Consider the following 25072-nt stretch of genomic DNA (forward strand, 5'->3'; position numbering starts at 1 on the left):
GCACCTGAGCGGTAGTACCTCTCTCCCAGGCGGCAGTAAAAAATTACTACCGTGCTAGGTGCGGTAGTACCGTGCACCCCATACAAGGTAGTACCATGGCTGGCCGCGGTAGTACCGCGGGCTCAAGAAGTTGCACGTTTCAAACAAGAAAAAGAGGTATGCGCACCGAATCTTCAAGCCAACAAGACACCACAAGAACACGCTCAACACAAAGAAAGAAAGGCAAGAGACAACAAGAAACAACCTCGAGACACAACCTCTCCAAAGAGAGGGCGGTGGCCGGAGCCACCTATGTTTGAGTCAATTGGTATGGCACCGTGAAGAACTATCCTTGGGCCCATGACCAAAACTCGTCTTTGAAGCACAAGTACCATCAAAAATGGCTAATGTGGAAGAGTTGATCAATTTATGCATAATGGGGGGAGGGAGAGTTCATTGAGAGAGCACCACTCCCCCTATGTCGATGCCTACATCTAAACAAGACAACAAGTTGAGTATGGTGGGGTGTGCAAGGGTTCAAGCAAAATTGCTCGAATCAATGATATTTAGCTCATGCCTTAACTCACGAAATCTTGCTTCATCCAACGGCTTCATGAAAATATCTGCAAGGTTATCATGAGTGTTGACGTAGTTGAGCTCGATCTCCCCTCGCCTAATGTGATCCTGGATGAAGTGATACCGAATCTCAATATGCTTCGTCTTGAAGTGTTGCACCGGGTTGAGAGAAATCTTGATGGCACTTTCATTGTCACACCAAAGAGGCACTTTGTCACAAATGACACCATAATCCTTTAAAGTTTGCCTCATCCATAAGAGTTGTGCACAACAACTACTGGCCTCTACATACTCCGCTTCGGTGGACGAGAGAGACACACAACTTTGATTTTTGGAAGACCAACTTACCAAAGAGCAACCAAGGAATTGGCACCCTCCGGAAGTGGACTTCCTATCCACTGTGTCTCCCGCCCAATCGGAGTCCGAATACCCTACAAGCTTGAAGTTTGCTCCTCTTGGGTACCATAAGCCAAAGTTTGGGGTATAAGCCAAATATCAAAAGATTCGCTTGACCGCCACAAAGTGACTTTCCTTAGGTGCGGCTTGAAACCGTGCACCAAAGCATAAGCAATCAACAAGCGAATGGATTCAAGGCGAGCAACGGGAGCAAAGGTTTCACCGTAGTCGATACCCTCGACTTAGGAGTAGCCTTGTGCCACCAATCTTGCCTTGTTGCGAATGATGGTCCCATGAGCATCTTGCTTGTTCTTAAATATCCACTTGGTTCCAATGACATTGTGGTTCCCCGTTGGCCTTGGCACCAATCTCCACACCTTGTTGTACTCGAAGTTGTTGAGTTCTTCATGCATGGCATTGAGCCAATCTGGATCTTCGAGTGCTTCATATACCTTTTGGGGTTCAACACAAGAGACAAACGCGTGATGTTCACAATAGTTTGCCAATTGTCTAAGAGTGCTTACCCCCTTTTGAATGCTTCCAAGTACATTTTTCATGAGATGACCCTTGGTGGAGAGCTTGGAAGCAATCTTGGCGGCACGATGCTCCAATTCCTCCTCGGTGGTGAGTTGAGGAGCGGTCACTTGATCATCTTGAGCGACGTCTTGAGCTTGTTCTTAATCTTGAACTTGCTCGGAGGAGAGAACTTGACCTTGGGCATCACTTGGTGTGTCAACACCGTCTTGAGCATGATCTTTCCCTTGGTCTTGTTCATGAGGATGAGGGCCTTCACTTTGTTCTTCGGAAGCGTGTGGGCCTTGGGTTGGTGATGGCTCCACTTGAGTGGAGCATTGTCCTTCTCCTTCGGCCACAAGGGGTTCCTCAATGGGTAGGATAAAACCAACACCCATTCTTCTTATGGCTTGAGGAGGAATTTCATACACCTACATCACAAGTGCCACTTTGCTCCACTTGGGAGCCGTTATTCTCATCAAACTCCATGTTACACGTCTCCTCAATAAGTCCCATGGATTTATTGAGGACACAGTAAGCATGAGAGTTTGTAGCATAACCAAAAAATAGGCCCTCATAAGCTCTAGCCTCAAATTTAGACAACCGAACACCTTTCTTGAGAATGAAACACTTACACCCGAACACCCGAAAGTACTTGAGGTTGGGCTTGTTACCGGTGAGTATCTCATATGGAGTCTTGTTCAAGCCCTTGCGGAGGTAGAGCCGATTGGATGCATGACACGCGGTGTTGATGGCTTCAGCCCAAAAGTTGTATGGAGACTTGAACTCCGCCATCATGGTCCTTGCGCATCTATCAACGTCCGGTTCTTCCTCTCCGCAACACCATTTTGTTGAGGGGTGTAGGGTGCGGAATATTGATGTTTGATCCCCTCATCACTAAGAAACTCATCCAAGGTGTAGTTCTTGAACTCGGTGCCGTTGTCACTTCTTATTGTCAAGATCTTTGCATTGTGTTTGACGTTGTGCTTCATTTGCAAAGTCAATGATGGTTTTTTGGGTCTCGCTCTTCCTCTTGAGAAATACACCCAAGTATATGTTGAATAGTCATCCACAATCACCAAGCAATACTTCCTACCCCCAAGACTATCGAAGCATGGAGGCCCAAAGAGATCCAAGTGAAGGAGCTCCAAAGGCCTCTTTGAGTAAATGATAGTCGTGGGAGGGTGAGCCTTCTCATGAAGCTTTCCTTTGATACAAGCACTGCAAGCACGATCTTTAGCAAAACTAACATTTGTTAGTCCACGGACATGGTCCCCATTGAGAAGACTTTGCAAAGATATCATATTGACATGCGCTAAACGGCGATGCCAAAGCCATCCCACATCAACTTTAGCCATTAGGCATGTCACGGTCTTAGTGGGTCGCTCCGAAAAGTTAATCACATATAGACCGTTCTCGACATGCCCAACAAAGCCTACTTTAAGAGTCTTGCTCCACAAGAGGGCCATGGTATCAATATCAAAGAAAGTGGCAAAGACCATGATTGCAAGTTGACGAACGGAAAGTAAATTGTATGCAAGGGACTCAACAAGCATGACCTTCTCGATCGTGAGATCATGAGAAATGACAACCTTGCCAAGTCCCAATACTTTAGAATATGAGGCATCACCCCACTCGACATTGGTGGGCATAGATGGAATCTTGTGCACGTCCACCACCAAGTCCTTTCTTCCAGTCATATGATTTGTAGCTCCACTATCGAGAAACCATGATCCCCCATCGGAAGCAAACACCTACAAGAGATCAATGCTTGGTTTTAGGTGCCCATTTTGTAATGGGTCCTTTGATGTTTGTAACAAGGGTCTTAGGAACCCAAATAGACCATTCAATGTACTGATGAGGAGAACCAACAAATTTGGCATAGACATGCCCATCACTAGCACGACATAACACATAAGAAGGATTAAAGTCGCTGGCTTTGTTGGGAGGGGTGGCATTGCCCTTTTTGACACCGCCACCCTTCGCATTGTTCTTCTTATCCTTGGAAGCACTCTCTCCCTCCTTCACAAAAGTTTGCTTGAGAGGAGGAGGTCGTTTGGTCTTGTTATCCTTCTTCTTGTTCTTAGGCTTGGGTGCGAACCCAATCCCCTCCTTGGCCACAACTTCCTTTTGATTTCTCAAAAGGTTGTTTAGGTTCTTCTCACCTTGTATGCATGACACAAGGCCTTTCTCAAGTTGCTCCTTCAACTTAACATTCTCCTAAATAAGATGCACATGCTCACAACAAGGGTTAGTAGCATTTGCATTATCAATTAACACCATACGAGGAAATTTGGCTTTCTCCTTGGTTAGCTTCACTTGGAGTTGATCATGAGACTCCTTGAGGGTAGCATGAACACCCTTCAAGACTTTGTGAGCCTTGTCGAGAATGTCAAACTCCTCTTTGAGTCTAGTAAGATCAACCCCAAGTTTTGCCTTCTCGGAGTTTAGCACACGGCAAACAACAAGTGCATGATCAAGATATTTCTTTAATTTAGCATGATCATCGTTGTGAGACTCCTCAAGAGGCAAACGAAGACCATGCTCTTCCTCAAGAGCATTGGAAAGATCCGAAATCCCATCCGCATAGTCACGACTTTGCCCCTCCATCTTAGAGATGGTATCTTCGTGAGCCTCGATCATGTCATTGGCTTCACCAAGTTGTTCCAAGAGAGCAACAAAGTGCTTCTTGGATTTACCCTTGAGTTTACCCATAAAGGCCTCAAACTCATTCACCTCCACATTAGTTCCCTCATGTTCATCAATGCTATCCATCGAAGAAGGATGATTAATGATGGTAGTTTTGATGTTGGGGGTTACCTTGTTGGTGGCTTTAGCCATGAGGCACTTGGCGGTGATGCTCTCATTGGGTGAGTCGAAGAGAGACACCCGTGGAGTCGTCGCAATGGCAACGGAGGCCATGGCAACCGACTCACCATCTTCATCATCCTCATTGTACTCTTATTGTACCACCAATGCCTTGGGAGGAGTCTTCTTGGTGAAGTTTCTCTTGTTGGGGAACGACTTGGCCTTGTCCTTTTGGATGAGCTTGCCACCATTGTCTTCCCTCTTCTCATAAGGGCACTCCACAACAAAGTGGCTTACATTGCCACAATTGAAACAAGTCCTCACTCGTTGCTTGCCCTTTGCGCCACTTGAATTGTTCTTGTTGAAGTTGGGCCTTGAGTTCTTCTTGCTCCAAAATTGCCTTGAAGCAAGGGCCATGTGTTCATGATAGGCATACTTCGTATCTTCGAGGTTGCTCTCCTCTTCTTCCTCTTCATCCTCTTACTCCATACTAACCTTGGCCTTTAGAGCAAGGTTGGGTTTCTTTACTCTTTGAGAGCGAAGTACCACATTGTCGGCGGTCTTGTCCAAGATGCTCATAGCAACGAACTCATCCAACACATCACTTGAGGACAAGGTGTGGAAGTCCGGCCTTTGACGAATGATGGAGGACATGGCTTTGTGGTAGGGCATCATTGCCTTGAGGAATTTGCGCTTGATCCAATTGTCATCCGTGTCCTTGCTTCCATGATCTCGGAGCGAGACCGCGAGTTTGGTTACCCTCCGATAGAGCTCACGAGGTTCTTCATCTTCTTTCATTGCAAACTCATCGGCTTCATCTTGCACCACTTCATAGTTGGAGCGTTGAATGCTTGCGCTTCCCCGGTAGAGGGAAACCACATGGCGCCAAGCATCTTTAGCCAAGGAGTAGGGACGGAGATGAGGAAGGTCTTCGGGTGGGATAGCTTCTTGAATGATGAAGAGAGCATTCTCATTGAATTGATTATCCACGGCTTCTCTAGGAGTGAAGTTGCTTCGGTCATGCGGATAGAAACCTTCTTCAATGGTTCTCCAAAGGTTAGTGTTCACATGATTTAAATGACGCTTAAAACAATAGACCCAAGAATCAAATTCTACATTCTTCTCAATCTTAGGGGCCGGGCCGGCATGATTCAAATGAGTGGAAGGGAGAGGTCCACCATAGACAAGTGGAGGTTCTGAAAGTGCATTATATCGACTAGGGGGGTGAATAGGCGATTTTTATGAAAGTCTTCAGAACATGGGAGTTTTGAAGACAAACGATAAAATTAAACCTATTTCCATGCAGCGGAAGGTAGACTACACTAGGCAAACCATAGTCAAGTATTCAATGAAGTGAAAGCACAAAGACTAATAGCAGCTAGGTAGTAAGGATCAGGTAGGAAGATATTGTGAAGCCAAACAGAACACGCAGTCACTCAGTGAAGACAAATGTTAGAGCAAACATACAATGACTTCACAAGGAGGAACAGTAAGTAAAGTGAAATGAAGATGAAACCAGTGACTCGTTGAAGACAATGATTTGTTGGACCAGTTCCAGTTGCTGTGACAACTGTACGTCTGGTTGGAGCGGCTAGGTATTTAAACCATAGGACACACAGTCCCGGACACCCAGTCCTGAACACGCAGCTCAGGACACCCAGTCCTCACCGTATTCTCCTTGAGCTAAGGTCACATAGACCTCGCCCAATCACTCTGGTAAGTCTTCAAGGTAGACTCCCAAACCTTCACAGACTTCGTTCACTGGCAATCCACAATGTCTCTTGGAAGCTCAGAACGCGACGCCTAACCGGCTGGAGGATGCACAGTCCTCAAGTGTAATAAGTCTTTAGATCACACAGACAAGAAGACTTAAGTGATGCCCAATTATCTCTGGCTCTGGTGGTTAGGGCTTTTATCCTCGCAAGGAGTTCTCTCTCAAAGGCTTCGAGGTGGGTTGCTCTCAAACGACAAAAGCCGTACTTTCACTCTTAGCAGCCAACCATTTATGGTTGTAGGGTGTGGGCTATTTATAGCCACCTGGCAACCCGACCTGATTTGTCCGAAATGACCCTGGGTCACTAAGGAACTGACACGTGTTCCAACGGTCAGATTTCAAACTCACACGGCAACTTTACTTGGGCTACAAGCAAAGCTGACTTGTCCGACTCTAGACAAGATTCGCTCTCATAGTCTTCACTCAAAGACATAGGTTTTTGGTTTAGGCATCACTTCAGTCATTCTGACTGGTTCTCTTGGACCCCACTTAACAGTACGGTGGTTCCTATGACTCAACACAAGAGAAAAAGAACTACGAAAGATCTAAGTCTTCGAGCTTCATAGGCTTCATATCGTGTCTTCTCTTGGCATAGTCTTCAATGTGAATATCTTCATATACCACCTTTGACTTCAATGTCTTCATACATTTTTAGGGGTCATCTCTGGTAGTAAAACTGAATCATGAGGGACTTCTACCTGTGTTATCCTGCAATTCTCACAAACACATTAGTCCCTCAACTAGGTTTGTCGTCAATACTCCAAAACCAACTAGGGTGGCACTAGATGCACTTACAATCTCCCCCTTTTTGGTGATTGATGATAAACTAGTTGAAGTTTTCAACGGGGAATATAATCTGTGAAATTGTAAAGGATAAGGAATTGTCTTCATAAGTTGCAAGGGCTCCCCCTGAAGATGTGCATATAAGTTAATTTTCTTTTGGAATGCAAATGCACATGGCAGGTGGTACTTGTGGAGATCCACTTCAACTTATGATGACAATCCACTATGCATGTGAAAGTATATGAAGATAATGACATGCATAATGGAAAATGGACATCTGCAGAATGAGCTAAGTGCGGAATTTATCGTCGCACATGCGGAATTTATCTTCGCAAAACAAGGTGGCAAATAAGTAGCAGACGACCATCTAGTTTAAGTGTTACAACTCATAAGAACCAAATGTAGCAAAAAACGAGAGTTGTAAGCACGAAGCAAAATATAATGCACCCGCCCATATGAAGCCGCTTGAAGACTATCAATCTCATATGCTTCTCCCCCTTTTGTCAGTAATGACCAAAAAGGTTTGAAGACATAGAGCCTCTGCTCGTTCCCATGAGGAGTAGGTGAAGTAGCAGGATTGTTGGTGTTGTTTGGCGGTGCAGAAGAGCTTGGAGGTGCTGAAGGATATGGCGGTGAAGTAGCATCGTCTTCTTCCTCAATAATTTTGGCAGTGACTGTGGCAGCAGAGGAAGAGAACTCAGAGTCTTCAAGGGATGGAGTTCCTAGCAGCACAGCCCTTCGAGGAGGTGTGGAGTCAAACTTGAATCTCTCAGTGAAGCCATCCTCTTGAAGATCGGCTTCAGAAAGCATCATTGTTAGCCCTTTCCATGTGCGGCGACAGGTTTCATGGGCAACGAACGCATTCTTGGTGGCAAGATTTCGAGTGCGATTAACATCCACCAAGAGACTCTTCATCTGACGCTTCAGCCAGTCATGATGCCTATCTTGTTTCTGATGTAGAGCCACAAGAAGTTCTCGGTCGTTGAGAACACGAGTGCGCTTCTTGGGTCTTGGAGCAGTCGCACTGTCAGTGGCTTCAGTTGAAGCAGGGTGTGGTGCACGTGTAGTGCCAGCCAAAGGATACACCCGAGAAACTGCTTCAACGCCTTCAACGTTCTGAGTGAAACTCTGATGTTCTGCATTCTGAAGACTTAGAGGGTGCTTGGCAGGCTCAGAATATATGGCTTCAGTAGACATGTCCATGTCAGGCAAGAAGAACCGATGGTTGCGGGCTGAGGGCTGATACGAGGTGGCGGAGTGTAGCTTGATCAGCCGCATGACCCAAGGGGCGTAGAACTTCAAACCAAACAGATCCATGCCTGATGCAGCAAGTTGGCGTATGAAGAAGTCCTGTGCATTGAAGCATTTGCCATGAAGTATATAGAAGACCAAAGTCTTCATTGCACCCTGAAGCTTGGCATTTGGAGAGTGCCCTTTGATAGGCCAGAGAGTTCGCCTGATGATGTGATAGATGGTTCTGGGCAGGTAATCAAGGTCTTCAACGAAGAACTCTGTGGGATACGCAGCATCTTGAGGCAATGGCTTCATCATGCTGAGCATTTGACTCATATTAGGTTCTGGCCGCTGAAAGATGCTCTCAATAGCTTCAGCATGCAGCTGACAGCCTTGCTCAAAGAGATCGCCAGGAGTGGGCAAGCCAATGAGCTCAATGATGTCAAATGCATTGGCTTCGTGATGAACGTTGCCAGTCATCCACTCCAGGACCCAAGTCTTCGGATCTCTGCTATACCCTTTGATGTGAAGTGTGGCATAGAATTGTAGAGCAGCTCTTCATTCCAATGCTCTTCATCAGTAACAAACTACAGCAGACCCACTTGCTTGAAGCAATCCAACACTTCTTCTAGACAGGGCAGACCAGCTATAGCTTCAACGTCAAGGCGCTTGTGTGGGAAGATGCGACCTTGGTTGTAAAGAATGCAAGAGTAATAGCTTCGCTGAGGATAGCTCCAGAACCAATCAGATGATATCCTTTCCCTTGTGTAGGGGTTCCTGGAGCTATTGAAGAACGTGTTGTCTGCCCTGAAGCCATTGATGTTGAAGGAGCCAGGTGCTGATGCAGGACCTGGAAACCTTGGCAGTCTTGGGATTGGCTTCTGGACCTGAGGCCTATGCTCAACATGATAGTTGAATTGGGGACCAGCAGCAGACTCAGGAACAGAAGTGGCGGGATCAGTGGCTTCGCTGTCTTTTGAAGCTTTTGCTGGGGAGGGATCCACATTAGCTTCATTGGTGGTTGTGGCAGCCTCAAGATTTTCATCCTCCACTTGACTAGCTGGAGGGTCGGCCACATGCACGTTCTCCTGGAGAACTGCTTCTTGGTGGAACAAGGGAGTGGGATCTTGTGGTACTTCTTCTTCTGCGGCTGATGCAGCCGGAATGTCTTCAGCAGAGACTTGAGGCCTTGGACCTTTGCGAAGCCTGCGGAACGCAGACGACGCCTGGGGAGTTGGAGTGGGCTGGGCCTCATAGTCTTCTTCCTCTTGTGGGTGATCCGCCCATGAAGCATCATGTGCAATTGGCGTCAGTGGACGACCAATGCTGATGAGTTCGTTGTTTTCTAACTGAGGGAGGATTGCATCATCTTCTACATTGTCATGATGACCAATGTCTTCAGCAGCGATGGGATCAGCTGCTGGAATGTCTTCAGCTTCAGGAGCCTCTGTGGAAGCAGGCTCATGAACTGTCAGTTGACGTTCTGTGTCAGGATGAACCATAGAAATGGGTTCAACTATCAAGGGCTCTGTGGGAGCAGCCCGAGCTTTCTTGGTCTTTCTCTTTTTCTTGGTGGGGGCAGTAGGAGAGGCTTCAGAGTGTTTCCTCTTCCTGGCTTCAGCCTCAGCAGTTCTTGTCTTCTTGAGCTCTGAAGCTGTTGACCGGCTCTTTGGCTTCGAGCCAGTCATTCTTGTTGGGAAGACAATCGGAACTGCTTCTTGCCTTGGTGCATCAGATTCAGCCGTAGAAGGCTTCTTCTTCTTCTTTGCGGCCATCCTGGGGTCGATGCCAGGATGCCCAAGTGCTTTGCGTTTCTCAGCCTCATTATAGGCTTGCACACATCTGTCAGCCAGAGTCTTCATGCGCTCACGCGAACCCTGAGCTTCTGCACGCTTCTTCACAAAGGCTTCCTTGAGCTTGTGTATCATTGTCTTGAAGTTCTTCACTTCTTGCACGCTGAGCTTGGCCATATCCTTCTTGAACTGAGCCTTTTCATAGTCAATCTTCTGCTTCAGTTCAACAATGCGCTGGGCAATAGCAAGTTCTGAAGCAATGGCGCCTTGGAAGGCGACACTAAGGCCAATAGGTAGCTGCAGATCTTCAAAGTTGATGTTTGGCGCGTCAAACCACTCGTCAATGAAGTTGTGGATGATGGTGACATCAAAGAGAGGCAGATCATTGAAGATTTCTGCTTCTTCTTTGCTCTTGATGAGTTGCTCAAGAGCGTCATCTGCAAGATCTTCATCACTTGACAGATCAATGTCGTCATTGCGCAGGATTGCAGTAGTTGTTAGCTCTTTGCCAGTGTGAGATAGAGGCATCTTGGCCTTCTGGAGCTTGGAAACGCGTGATAAATCTTCAGACAGCACACTGTCTTCAGGAGGTGCAGTTGCCAATGGCTTCGCCCTTGAGATTTTTGGTGAAGGGGCTAGCTTTGAAGCTTTTGGCTTCTTCAACTGCTTTGGCTTCAGCACTGCAGGCGCGTCATCAGACTCAGTGTCAGCCGCAGGCTCATTCACTGCAGTCCCTTGAACCAAGATGTAGGTGATGAGGCCTTCAACGTTCGCGAAAGGACCGATGACATTGGGTTCTGCATGTCGTGTGCCATCTGCCCTTGGAGATGAGGGACCAGGGTTGAAGTCTAACCCAAAAGTCTTCTTGTTCTGCTTCGCAGAGTTTTGAGCAAACTGGAAGTTGTGCTTGAATAGATTGTCGTCACGACACCATAGCAGTGACGACAAGTGTGCATCAGCAGGCTGTGGTCCACGAACCATGCATGGATAGAAGCCTTGAGCAATGGCTTCATCTCTGGACCTGGGTAGAAGATTCTTGAATAGGATGTCTCCCCACGGTCTCTTGATGGCGTTTTTCTCAGCATACTCCTGGGTCACAAATCTGTATTTGAACCATTGTTCTGCCCAATATCTTCGAATCCATTGGATTCGGGTCTTGCGCTGACTGTAATCCTCTTCGGGATCTGTCTTGTACATTTCTGAGAGTTCATCTGGCAGATCTCTGGAGGTCTCACCACGACGCTTTATGCCACCCTTCCTTGCTGCCTTTTCTGAAGCCATAAACTTTAACTTGAAAGGCTTCAAGACGTTCAAAGGCTTCAAAGGTTTTCGTTTGCTGGACCAACAGGAACTGGCTTCGGGAGAATTTATGTGATGCTGTAAGAATTCTGCAAATGAATGCAGACTATGAGAACCAAAGGATTCTCCCACGGACATGTACCTATGATAGCATTAAGGTGCGAGGGAAGGGGAAGAGGTCATATGCATTCTCAGAAGATTTTGAAGATAAATCAGTTTAGAAGACATTGACCTCATCGTGCGAAGACATTCACTCATAGATAAGAAGTTGGTTCCAGATTTGTATGAATCCACAGATCAGTACAAGTGAGGAATCTAACTACTTTGTGAAGCACAAGTGAATATACTAGGCATGTTATGAGATGTAGTATGAGAGAGATCTAGCTTGTGTGAACAGAAACTGCTTGTGGTAGAAAGTGACAGATCAATAGGATCAACGGTGATGTAAAAAGGGAGTTTTATTTACCACACTTAGAACTGCTAGACGGAGTGGGAGATGAGGCCGAGCAGTTCACTCTTCCGTGCCCTAACTTGGCGACGGAGGACACCTACAGCGACGGCGGAGAGGACGATGTCCGCGGTCGGCGTGAAGACAGCGTCGGAGAGGTTGCGGCAGTGAAGCGCTTCGTCGCCGGCGTCGTCGAGAGCTAGCGGTGGCGCTAGGGTTCGTGCGAGGGTGGAAGAAGAGATAATGACTGCTGTGAGTGTGTATTTATAGGCACAGGGGCGACACTGTGCTATTACACAGGTGCCCCTGGCGGTTCGCATATGAGGAACACGTGGCCAGTATGCGGAATTTTGGGGTTTGTTCCACGTCCCACGCACGCCTGGATTGTCGGGTGGTCGTTCCTACTTCTCCGGATTTCATGTGGAGGAATGAGCATTGAAAACGGACTTAATGGTTGTCTCTGTATCTTCTGCTGACAAGGACGCAGAGAAGACATTCGACAGTTTCAATAGAATGCATATGACTTGGAGAGATAGAGTTTGAGATAGAAAGCATAGAGAAGTTGGGGTCCGATCACATTCACTTAGTTCAAAAGATTCAACACGAAGACATAGCTATAAGTGAATGTTGTAGAGGACAGAACACTAGCATATATATATATACATGTATCTATAATCAACATAGTGAAGCTAATCATGAAAATATGTTGAGTTCGAAGCCAAACCAAATGTGAAGACATTGCAAGGTAATTCCATGAGTGAAACACTTCAAAATAGAATGTTTGGTGGTGGCGTTACCCACCGTATAGGGAGTATTAGACCCAGACACGGCGCACAATTATCGTGGCGCTCCGAAGTCAAATTCCGCGTTAATGTATTCACACTTAGAATGTATGTCTTCATTGATTGAAGATATACTTCACTTCGTGTGTTGCACATCTAAGTCATCAATATGCATAAGGGTTAGGATGTGTGCCTGATCACAGGACATTTGAGGATTCCAGGATATTTAGCTCACACCGTAACTTGCAAAACCTCTTCTCATCCAAGGGCTTGGTGAAGATATCTGCTAATTTCTCTTCAGTGTTGACGTGTATGATATCAATGTCTTCCTTCACAACATGATCTCTGTGAAAGTGATGACGAATTTCAATGTGCTTTGTCTTCGAGTGCTGAACTGGGTTGTTGGCTATCTTGATGGCGCTTTCGTTGTCGCAGTAAAGTGGCACTTGCTTCAGATGAATGCCATAGTCCTTGAGTGTTTGCTTCATCCATAGAAGCTAAGCGCAGCAAGATCCAGCAGCAATGTATTCAGATTCAGCAGTGGAGAGAGATACACAGTTCTGCTTCTTTGAAGACCAACATACAAGTGATCGTCCCAGAAAGTGACATGTGCCTGATGTAGACTTTCGATCAACTTTGTCACCAGCATAATCAGCATCCGAGAATCCAACCAGATCAAACTCTAAGCCCTTTGGATACCATAATCCTAGAGTTGGGGTGTGAGCCAAATATCGAAGAATTCGCTTCACAGCTAAGTGATGCGACTCCTTTGGTGCCGCTTGAAATCGAGCACACATGCAAACACTAAGCATAATATCTGGCCTAGATGCACATAGATAAAGTAAAGAACCAATCATGGAGCGGTATACCTTTTGATCGAACTCTTTACCATTGTCGTCAGGACCCAGATGATGTTTGGCTGGCATTGGTGTTGTGAAGCCTTTGCAGTCTTGCATACCGAACTTCTTCAGGCAATCTTTGAGATACTTCTCTTGAGATATGAAGATGCCATTGCATTGTTGTCGTATTTGAAGACCAAGGAAGAACTTCAGCTCCCCCATCATGGACATCTGATATTGCTCTTGCATCATATATCCAAACTCTTCACTGTACTTCTGATTGGTGCAGCCGAAGATAATGTCATCCGCATATATTTGGCACACGAACAGTTCACCATCATATGTCTTCGTGAAGAGAGTGGGATCTAGGGAACCAGGTATGAAGCCTTTGCTCTTCAGGAAGTATTTGAGTGTGTCATACCAGGTCCTAGGGGCTTGTTTGAGGCCATACAGTGCCTTGTTGAGCTTGTATACCATGTCAGGATGTTTTGGATTTTCAAAGCCAGGCGGTTGTGCAACATACACTTCTTCTTCAATCTTGCCATTGAGAAAGGCACTCTTCACATCCATTTGATATAGAAGTATGTTATGATGATTTGCATAGGCCAGCAGTATGCGTATGGCTTCAAGTCTAGCCACAGGAGCAAATGTTTCATCGAAGTCAATGCCTTCCACTTGAGTATATCCTTGAGCAACGAGACGAGCTTTGTTTCTGACAACTTGACCATGCTCATCTTGCTTGTTGCGGTATATCCATTTGGTGCCTATTATATTGTGCTTCCGTGGATCAGGACGCTTAACCAGTTCCCATACATTATTCAGATCAAACTGTTGAAGCTCTTCTTGCATAGCTTGAATCCATTCAGGTTCCATGAAGGCTTCTTCAACTTTCTTGGGTTCTGATATTGAGACGAATGCGAAGTGCCCACAGAAATTTGCTAGCTGAGTTGCCCTTGAACGAGTGAGTGGACCAGGTGCATTGATGCTATCAATTATTCTTTCAATCTGCACTTCATTGGCAACGCGAGGATGTACAGGGCGAAGACTTTGCTCTTGCTGTTCATTGTCGTTGTTGGAAGGAATGTCTTCAGGCTGAGCATTGTCTTCATGTTGATCAGGTGCTGAAATGATAAGTTCTTCTTCAGGATGAGCTTCAGAAGGTATAATTTCTCCAGTTCCCATTAGCTTGATTGATTCACTGGATGGAACTTCATCCAGCACACTTGGCAGCTGCTCTCTTTGTGAACCGTTGGTCTCATCGAACCGCACATCCACTGTTTCAACCACTTTGTAATGAAAGAGATTGAAGACTCTGTAGGAGTGCGAATCCTTTCCATATCCAAGCATAAAACCCTCATGTGCTTTTGGTGCAAATTTTGAGGTGTGATGTGGGTCCTTGATCCAGCACCTTGCGCCAAATACTCTGAAGTAACTGACATTTGGCTTTTTGCCAGTAAGGAGCTCATAAGATGTCTTGTTCAGTAGCTTGTGAAGATAAACACGATTGATTGTATGGCATGCAGTATCAATGGCTTCGGGCCAGAATTTTCTTGGGGTCTTGTATTCATCTAGCATCGTTCTGGCCATCTCAATTAGTGTTCTGTTCTTGCGTTCGACGACGCCATTCTGCTGTGGCGTGTACGGGGCTGAGAATTCATGTGTGATGCCCAAGGTATCAAGATATGTATCAAGGCCAGTGTTCTTGAATTCAGTGCCATTGTCACTTCTGATGTGCTTTATTTTGGCGCCAAAATTGTTCATAGCTCAATTGGCGAAGCGTCTGAAGACATCCTGCACTTCAGTCTTGTAAAGGATTATGTGCACCCAAGTATATCTAGAATAATCATCGACAATAACGAAGCCATAGAGGCAAGCAGTAGTAGTTAGAGTTGAGTAATGAGTGGGACCGAAAAGATCCATGTGAAGTAGTTCGAAGGGTTGAGTAGTAGTCATGATTGTCTTCGAGGGATGTTTGGCCCTCGTCATCTTCCCTGCTTCACAGGCACCGCATAAGTGGTCTTTCTTGAACTTGACGCCCTCGATGCCTATGACATGCTTCTTCTTCGCAAGGGTGTGGAGGTTCCTCATGCCAGCATGTCCAAGCCTCCGATGCCAGAGCCAGCATTCTGAAGCCTTTGCTAGAAGACATACTGCAAGTTGTGGCCCTGCTGAGAAATCTACCACGTACAAATCATCTTTTCGATACCCTTCAAACACTAGAGACTTGTCAAATTCCATTAGTACAAGGCAACGATATTTTCCAAACATTACGATCATGTTCGAATCGCAAAGCATTGAGACAGACATTAAGTTGAAGCCAAGGGATTCAACAAGCATGACTTTATCCATGTGTTGATCCCTTGAGATTGCAACTCTACCTAGACCCAATACCTTACTTTTACCAGTGTCAGCAAATGTGATGTGGCTCTTGTCGGATGGACGTAAGGTTGAGTCCATAAGAAGACTTCTTTTGCCAGTCATGTGATTTGTACACCCACTGTCAATAATCCATTCTGAAGACGCTGGTGTCGTACCCTATAGTGCAGTTAGGGGGATAGGCTTCACCAAGAGCATTGTGAAGCAAAAACATTTGACGAACCAGTGGGTTATGAAAGCTTAGATCCAGGTTAGGACTAATAGGGAGAGTAGCAAGCGAGTCAGGTACGAAGTACATAGTAAGACCATTTGGGCATTTGATCTTGCGCCCTACAAGATGTTTAAGGTCCCCAGCAATAGCGTCAGACGATTTTGGTTTTTTGCTGGAGACCTTTCCCTGCAAAAGAGAGTTAAGCCTTCTTAACCACCCACATCTTCAAGGGTGGCTTAGAAGCAATAAGTCTAAGTGCAGCATCTGAGAATTTTGGCTTTGAAGCCTTAGCAAACAGTCTTGCAGGCGGACAATAGTACTCATAAGAATAAGCAGAATAGTTCTTGGTCTTATGAACATGGTGGTTTGATGAACCGCTCTCATATTCATATGCCTGAGTATGGTTTCCCTGCAAAGCATTTGCGTTAGTGCGACTCAGGTGAGTCTTCTGTTTGTAAGAAGCCTTTGGACCGTATGAAGCCTTTGGTCTGAGGTTTGTCTTCTTCAAGTGAGGTGTCATGAAGACATTCACAGGAAGATTTTCCAGACACCTTTTCGGAACCCAGATCTTCTTCATAGGTGGTCCATTCCTGCAGTTAGTACCAATGTACCTGGCAAACACTTCACCATTCTGATTCTTAAACAGTATATAGTTTGCATCAAAGGATTCATCAATGATAATGGGGTTAGCACAAGTGAAGCCAGTTAGATTGGATGGATCTACTGAAGGTTCCTTTGCAGCAACCCACATGGTTTTGGGGTACTGCTCAGGTTTCCAGTAAGAGCCATCTGCATTCATTTTCCTTACGAACCCAACACCCTCTTTCCTAGGGTTTCGGTTCAGAATCTGCTTTTTGAGGACATCACATAGTGTCTGATGCCCTTGAAGGCTTTTGTACATCCCTATTTCAAGCAATGTCTTCAACCTAGCATTCTCATCAGCAATAGCGGTGGTATCCTCAGCAGAGGGGTTAGCTACCACATCAACAGTTGAAGATATTGCAACAGCAGTAGCAGTAGAACATTCAGCAACAGAAGTAGCATTATCACGCTCAATGCATTTAAGACATGGTGGTTCAAATCCTTCCTGAGCGGGACTGATCTGTTTGGCGCGAAGTGACTCGTTTTCCGTTTGAAGATCTTCATGAACCGCTCTCAATTTTTCAAGATCTTGCTTCCTTTGAAGATAATCATAGGAAAGTTTTTCATGAGTTGTTGAGAGAGTTTCATGACGACTTTCAAGTTCCCGATACTTAACATGGAGATTTTTTATGTCTTCAATTAAGGATTCAGATCGAGTCATTTCAGCACCTAACAGATCATCGCTTCTGTCTAACAGTTTTTGAATATGTTCCATAGCTTTCTGTTGTTCAGTTGCAATTTTAGCAAGTGTTTTGTAGCTAGGTTTTGAACCACAATCAGAGTCATCATCACTAGATGTTTGATAGTGAGTAGTGCGTGTGTTTACCTTGGCACCGCGTGCCATGAAGCAGTAGGTAGAAGCGGAGTAGTCCTTGTCATTTGCATCGGTGTCGGTGATGAAGTCATTGTCTTCAGTGTTGAAGATGGACTTGGCAACGTATGTTGTAGCCAGACTTGCGACACCTGAGTCGGATTCCTCCTCAGACTCCACCTCCGCCTCCTCAGAAGCAGACTCCTCCTCTGAATCCATTTCCTTGCCAACAAACGCACGTGCCTTGCCAGATGAGCTCTTCTTGTGTGATGAAGACTTTGAGGAAGACTTGGAAGAAGACTTTGAGTATTTCTTCTTCTTCTTCTTGTCGTCAGAGTCATATTCCTTGCTCTTCTTCTTCTTTTTGTTCTCATTGTCCCACTGTGGACACTCGGAGATGAAGTGGCCAAGTTTCTTGCACTTGTGACATGTTTTCTTCTTGTAGTCATGAGCAGGAGCTTCATCATTCCTTGAACTTGATCGGGAATACTTTCTGAAGCCTTTCTTCTTGGTGAATTTTTGGAACTTCTTGACAAGCATAGCAAGTTCCCTTCCAATGTCTTCAGGATCATCAGAACTGCTATCAGATTCTTCTTCAGATGAGGAGACAGCTTTTGCCTTCAAGGCACGAGTTCGCCCATAGTTTGGACCGTAAATATCTCTTTTCTCCGAAAGCTGAAACTCATGTGTGTTGAGCCTCTCAAGTATGTCAGACGGATCGAGTGTCTTGAAATCAGGACGTTCTTGAATCATCAGGGACAGGATGTCAAACAAACTATCAAGTGATCTCAGCAGCGTCTTGACGACTTCGTGTTTGGTAATCTCAGTGGCGCCGAGGGCTTGAAGCTCATTTGTGATGTCACTGAGTCGGTCAAATGTGTGCTGGACATTCTCATTGTCATTTCGCTTGAAGCGGTTGAAGAGGTTGCGAAGGACACTGATTCTTTGATCTCTCTGGGTTGAGATGCCTTCACTGACCTTGGAGAGCCAATCCCAGACCAGCTTGGATGTCTTCAAAGCACTCACACGGCCATACTGTCCTTTGGTCAGATGACCACAGATGATGTTCTTGGCAGTAGAGTCCAGTTGAACGAATTTCTTGACATCAGTAGCAGTGACACCTTCTCCAACCTTGGGAACGCCATTCTCGACGACATACCATAGGTCGATGTCAATGGCTTCAAGATGCATGCGCATCTTATTCTTCCAGTAGGGATATTCAGTTCCATCGAAGACGAGGCACACAGCGAAGACTTTAATTATCCCTGCAGTCGACATAGCTAAAACTCCAGGTGGTTAAACCGAATCACACAGAACAAGGGAGCACCTTGAGCTCTGATACCAATTGAAAGTGCGTTATATCCACTAGGGGGGTGAATAGGAGATTTTTATGAAAGTCTTCAGAACATGGGAGTTTTGAAGATAAACGATAAAATTAAACCTATTTCCATGCAGCGGAAGGTAGACTACACTAGGCAAACCATAGTCAAGTATTCAATGAAGTGAAAGCACAAAGACTAATAGCAGCTAGGTAGTAAGGATCAGGTAGGAAGATATTGTGAAGCCAAACAGAACACGCAGTCACTCAGTGAAGACAAATGTTAGAGCAAACATACAATGACTTCACAAGGAGGAACAGTAAGTAAAGTGAAGTGAAGATGAAACCAGTGACTCGTTGAAGACAATGATTTGTTGGACCAGTTCCAGTTGTTGTGACAACTGTACGTCTGGTTGGAACGGCTAGGTATTTAAACCTTAGGACACACAGTCCCGGACACCCAGTCCTGAACACGCAGCTCAGGACACCCAGTCCTCACCGTATTCTCCTTGAGCTAAGGTCACATAGACCTCGCCCAATCACTCTGGTAAGTCTTCAAGGTAGACTCCCACACCTTCACAGACTTCGTTCACTGGCAATCCACAATGTCTCTTGGAAGCTCAGAACGCGACGCCTAACCGGCTGGAGGATGCACAGTCCTCAAGTGTAATAAGTCTTTAGATCACACAGACAAGAAGACTTAAGTGATGCCCAATTATCTCTGGCTCTGGTGGTTAGGGCTTTTATCCTCGCAAGGAGTTCTCTCTCAAAGGCTTCGAGGTGGGTTGCTCTCAAACGACAAAAGCCGTATTTTCACTCTTAGCAGCCAACCATTTATGGTTGTAGGGTGTGGGCTATTTATAGCCACCTGGCAACCCGACCTGATTTGTCCGAAATGACCCTGGGTCACTAAGGAACTGACACGTGTTCCAACGGTCAGATTTCAAACTCACACGGCAACTTTACTTGGGCTACAAGCAAAGCTGACTTGTCCGACTCTGGACAAGATTCGCTCTCATAGTCTTCACTCGAAGACATAGGTTTTTGGTTTAGGCATCACTTCAGTCATTCTGACTGGTTCTCTTGGACCCCACTTAACAGTACGGTGGTTCCTATGACTCAACACAAGAGAAAAAGAACTACGAAAGATCTAAGTCTTCGAGCTCCATAGGCTTCATATCGTGTCTTCTCTTGTCATAGTCTTCAATGTGAATATCTTCATATACCACCTTTGACTTCAATGTCTTCATACATTTTTAGGGGTCATCTCTGGTAGTAAAACTGAATCATGAGGGACTTCTACCTGTGTTATCCTGCAATTCTCACAAACACATTAGTCCCTCAACTAGGTTTGTCGTCAATACTCCAAAACCAACTAGGGGTGGCACTAGATGCACTTACAGGTTCCACATGGACAAAGATGTCGGTGCCACTTTTACCACTAGAAGGAAGGGCTTTCTCGCTAGTAGCTTCGCCCTTGTCGGAGGTAGCATCCGTCACCTTGTTGGCGGGATCACCCACTTTCAACGGTGCGGTGGAAAGTTTAAGCCCTTCTAAGAATTCATTAAACATGCCTTTGACCTCGGTCGTCATGGAGGTTTTCAATGTGTCCAACGCCACATTGAACTCCTCACGAGAGACCGCGGTTCCCCCATCTCCCGTAGAAGATACCGGATTTGCACCGGAGTGCTCCTCCTCACATTATACGACGTCAACCATACTCTTCGGATGGTAAAGTCCTTAATAAAGAGACGAGGCTCTGATACCAATTAAAAGGATCGATATAGTTGACTAGAGGGGGGGTGAATAGGCAACTAACAATTTTTAGGTTTTCTTTAACAATTTAAACTTTGCATCAAAGTAGGTTGTCTAGATATGCAACTAAGTAAGCAACCTATATGATGCAACAATGATAAGTACACAAGCAAGCAAGAGATATATCACAAATAAGCTTGCACAAGTAAAGGCACGAGATAACCAAAAGTGGAGCCAGTGGAGACGAGGATGTGTTACCGAAGTTCCTTCCCTTTGAAGGGAAGTATGTCTCCGTTGGAGCGGTGTGGAGGCACAATGCTCCCCAAGATGCCACTAGGGCCACCATATTCTCCTCATGCCCTCACACAATGCGAGATGTCGTGATTCCACTATTGGTGCCCTTGGAGGCGGCGACCGAACCTTTACAAACAAGGTTGGGGAAATCTCCACAACTTAATTGGAGGCTCCCAACGACACCACGAAGCTTCACCACAATGGACTATATCTCCGCGGTGACCTCAACCGTCTAGGGTGCTCAAACACCCAAGAGTAACAAGATCCGCAAGGGATTAGTGGGGGAATCAAATTTCTCTTGGTGGAAGTGTAGATCGGGGCCTTCTCAACCACTCCCGAGCAAATCAACAAGTTTGATTGGCTAGGGAGTGAGATCGGGCGAAAATGGAGCTTGGAGCAACAATGGAGCTTAGGGTTGGAAGAGATGGTCAACTAGAGGAAGAAGACACCCCTTATATAGCTGTGGACAAAATCCAACCGTTATCCACCTAACCAGCCCGCGACTTGCGGTACTACCGCCCCTGACCAGCGGTACTATCGTAAGGCCATGCGGTACTTCCGCCCCTGACCAGCGATACTACCGCAAGGCCATGCGGCACTACCGTGAGGGACTGTGGTACTACCGCAGCAGCAGCAGCAGGAGCTAGGACAGACCTGTAGCACAAGGGCTAAGGGCGGTACTGCCGCAGGCACGGTACTATCGCCCCCCTTGCGGTACTACCGCAAGGCAGGAAACTCCTAGCCTAGGAAGAGCGCGGATGAATAAAAATACATTCGTGCCTACTTCTGCTGCAAAACAGACGGTGCAAAAATCCGACACAGTACTACCGCTGAGGAGCGGTACTACCGCCTGGCAGCTGAGCCAGGCCGCACACGGTACTACCACGCACGGGGTGCGGTACTACCGCGGAAGCGCGGATGTAAAAAATTACATCTGCCCCTACTACCGCGAAGAAGCGGCACTTGGCCTGGGGCCCACGGTACTACAGCTCCGGAGCAACGGTACTACCGTGGGCTCCTGTGGTACTACCGCGCCGAAGTATGGTACTACCGTTGATGCCTGCGGTACCACCGCTCCAGGGAGCAGTACTACCACAAGCCCAACATCAGCAACCAGGATAAAGCAAAGAGGATAAACGGAGGATGCTCCAATGCGTATGGGAAAGGTGGAGACAAGGAAGAAAACGTGTACGTGATGATTCCACCCGAACCTTTTCGACGCGGACCCCCTCTTAATAGTATGGCTTTCCTATGACTCAAATCCACCAAAAAAGAAACATAGAAAAACACCATCTTCAATAGTCTTCGAGGGGCACCAAACCGTCTTGTGCCTAGTGATGAAACGTCTGGGAAACTCAAGGCACACGATTAGTCCGCAAAAGCATTGTCATCAATCACCAAAACACCTTAGGGATAAATATGCCCTTACAGCACTTTCACGCATGCGTCCGCGACGTCCTTCTCTGGCAACCGTCGACCCAGTATCGGTCGGCTCCTATGGTGTCCTCGTCCCCCGCTATTCGCTGGCACAAGCGTTCCGGTCGGTCACGGCTCCAGCGGTGCGTGAGACACGCGGTAGCCCGCCAGTCGGCCACCTCACAAGTCGTGACAATCTAGCCCGACAAAACTCTCTACGGCCTGTTCAACTGGCTCCATCGAGACCGCATACGAGTGTGACAGCAGCGATCCCGCGGCGGAAGTATTGATGGTCAACGAACCACCCAGTCCTCCTGGCTTCCCCCGCGACGACGGTGGTGATGGCGATGGCGATCCGCAGCGCGTTCACGAAGGGTACCGACCCGAGCCCCTTTCTTCGCAGCGGAGGGAAGAGCTTCGCCGCCGCAATATGGATGCACTTCACACTTCTATCGTTGGAGAAACCCCCGAGGCCCGGGCCTTGGAGGAAGCGCGCATGGCCAACTTGGCTGAGCGCACTTGACTGGAGAACCTGCAGCATGCACTCGACAAGCGTGCTCGACAGTGGATCCCTGAATCCAGTCGACGACAGCTTTTTCCGCCTCAAACTCAGGTATACCACACTCTGATTCAAAATCTCACAGCTGCAGCCCGAATAGCAGAGTCAATCCAGCCTTCCCAGACAGTGGTTGGCAGAGGTTTGATGTAGATCCGGGCCTTGCTCCGAGCAGCTGGAGAGCAGAACACAGTAGTGTCTCAGTCGCGGAATAGGATTCATACCAGATCCGTGATGGCGGATACAGTACAGTTGGCCCACAACCCAAGATTGCCCCCGTAGCGTGAAGGACGTGGGCACAGGCAAGATCAATACAGAAACCACGAGCAATATGATCACTTCCTCGGCCACGATGACCGTCATCGAGTGCCCATGCCTCCTCCGAGGAGTGGGTCATTTGTGCCTCGGCGGCATGATGACAGACGCCCTCATAGAGGTGAGCGAAGAATACCAGTCGACCCAAGGGAACCAGGCTTTGATGCGAGATCTATTCTCGTTCAAGTCTGGTTGACAGGAACAGAACACACACAGAAGGCCATGACAGAGATTATCCGACTGGCGGCAGAGTGCACGTTTCAGGTCCCGAGTGTTTCAGTAGAGCCATCAGAGCCGCAGTGATTCCTCCCAATTTCAGGTTGGCGACTGGAGTCAGCAAGTTTATGGGTGAGTCTAAGCCTGACACTTGGCTTGAGGACTACCGAGTGGCTGTACAAATTGGTGGTGGCAATGATGAAGTCGCCATGAAGCATCTTCCTCTGATGTTAGAAGGCTCGGCCAGGGCATGGTTGAACCAGTTAGCACTCGGTAGTATATTCAGTTGGGAGGAACTCGCCCGAGTGTTTGTTAGGACTTTTGAAGGTACTTGCAAGCGACCAGTGGGGTTGACTGAATTGCAGCATTGTGTGCAAAAACCGAATGAAACCCTGAGAGACTATATCCAGAGATGGATCACGTTACACCATACACTGGAGAATGTGTTAGATCACCAAGCAGTTTGTGCCTTCAAAGAAGGCTTAAGTATCGGGAGTTGAATCTGAAATTCGGTCGGACAGGAGATATGTCCCTGACTCAGATGATGGAGATTGCCACCAAATATGCTAACGACGAAGAAGAAGACCGACTCCGGAGTGGCAAGCACAAAACAGTTGCCCAGGACACTGGTGGAGGTACTTCCAATCGGAAACAGAAGCGTAAGGCCGAGCCAGCTGCTCCTGGTGAGGCTTTGGTTGTGGCTCAAGGAAAGTTCAAGGGGAAGCCCAAAGGGCCCTGTAACCCCAAGAAAGTGAAAGATCAAGAAGGAAATGATGTGTTGGATTTACCATGCCACATCTACACCAAGAAAGATGAAGAGGGTAATCTAATTTATCCTAAGCACACCACTCGACAGTGTTGACTCCTGATCTAGCAGTTCCGAGAGAAACAACCCAAGGAGAAGGAAAAAGAGTCGGACAAGGGTGAGGATAAGGAAGAGGATGATGATGGTTTTCCCAACGTCAACTCCACTCTGATGATTTTTGCTGATGTTGAGAGCAAAAGTTGATTGAAAGTTATCAACAGAGAAGTGAACATGGTTGCTCCGGCAACACCAAGTTATTTGAAGTGGTCCCAGACTGCCATCACGTTCGACCAGTCTGACCATCCAACACGTATAGCCACCCCTGGGAGGCAAGCGTTGGTGGTCGACCCAGTTGTTGAAGGCACTCGACTGACTAAAGTGCTGATGGATGGTGGTAGCGGCCTGAATATCCTTTATGCTGAAACCTTGAAGGGAATGGGGATTCTGATGTCCAAGCTCAGCGAAAGTAATATGAGTTTCCATGGCGTTATACCTGGCAACAAAGCTGAATCGCTCGGCCAGATCGCCCTTGATGTGGTTTTCGGTGATTCCAAGAATTACCGCAAGGAAAAGTTGACATTTGAAGTAGTGGATTTCCAGAGTGCTTATCATGCTATTCTGGGTAGGCCTGCCTATGCACGGTTCATGGCTCGACCATGTTACGTATACCTCAAATTGAAAATGCCTGGTCCCAGAGGAGTGATCACTATCACTGGCAATCGGCAGAAGGCAGAAGAGTGCTTCCAGAAGGGCTCAAAAATTGCCGATGCACAAATGGCAGCAGTCAAAATGAAAGAATACCAGAAAAATGCAGATCTGAGTGATTTGCTGCGCTCCAAGAAGCCTGCCACAGATTCTGCATTTTAGTCGTCCGGTGAAACCAAGCCAATTCATATTCACCCGACCGGTCCTAATGCTGCTCCTACTCATATCTCAACCTGACTCGACATCAAATAGGAAGAAGCGCTCATCCAGTTCCTCCGTGAGAACTGAGACATCTTTGCATGGAAACCTTCTAACATGTCGGGTGTACCCAGGGGACTGGCTGAGCATCGTTTGCGAGTCGACCTGAAAGTAAAACCAGTCAAGGAACATCTTCGACGGTCCGCCGTACAGAAGAGAAAAGCAATTGGT

The sequence above is a fragment of the Triticum dicoccoides genome, chromosome 2A (assembly GCF_002162155.2).
Source record: "Triticum dicoccoides isolate Atlit2015 ecotype Zavitan chromosome 2A, WEW_v2.0, whole genome shotgun sequence".
NCBI lineage: Eukaryota > Viridiplantae > Streptophyta > Magnoliopsida > Poales > Poaceae > Triticum > Triticum dicoccoides.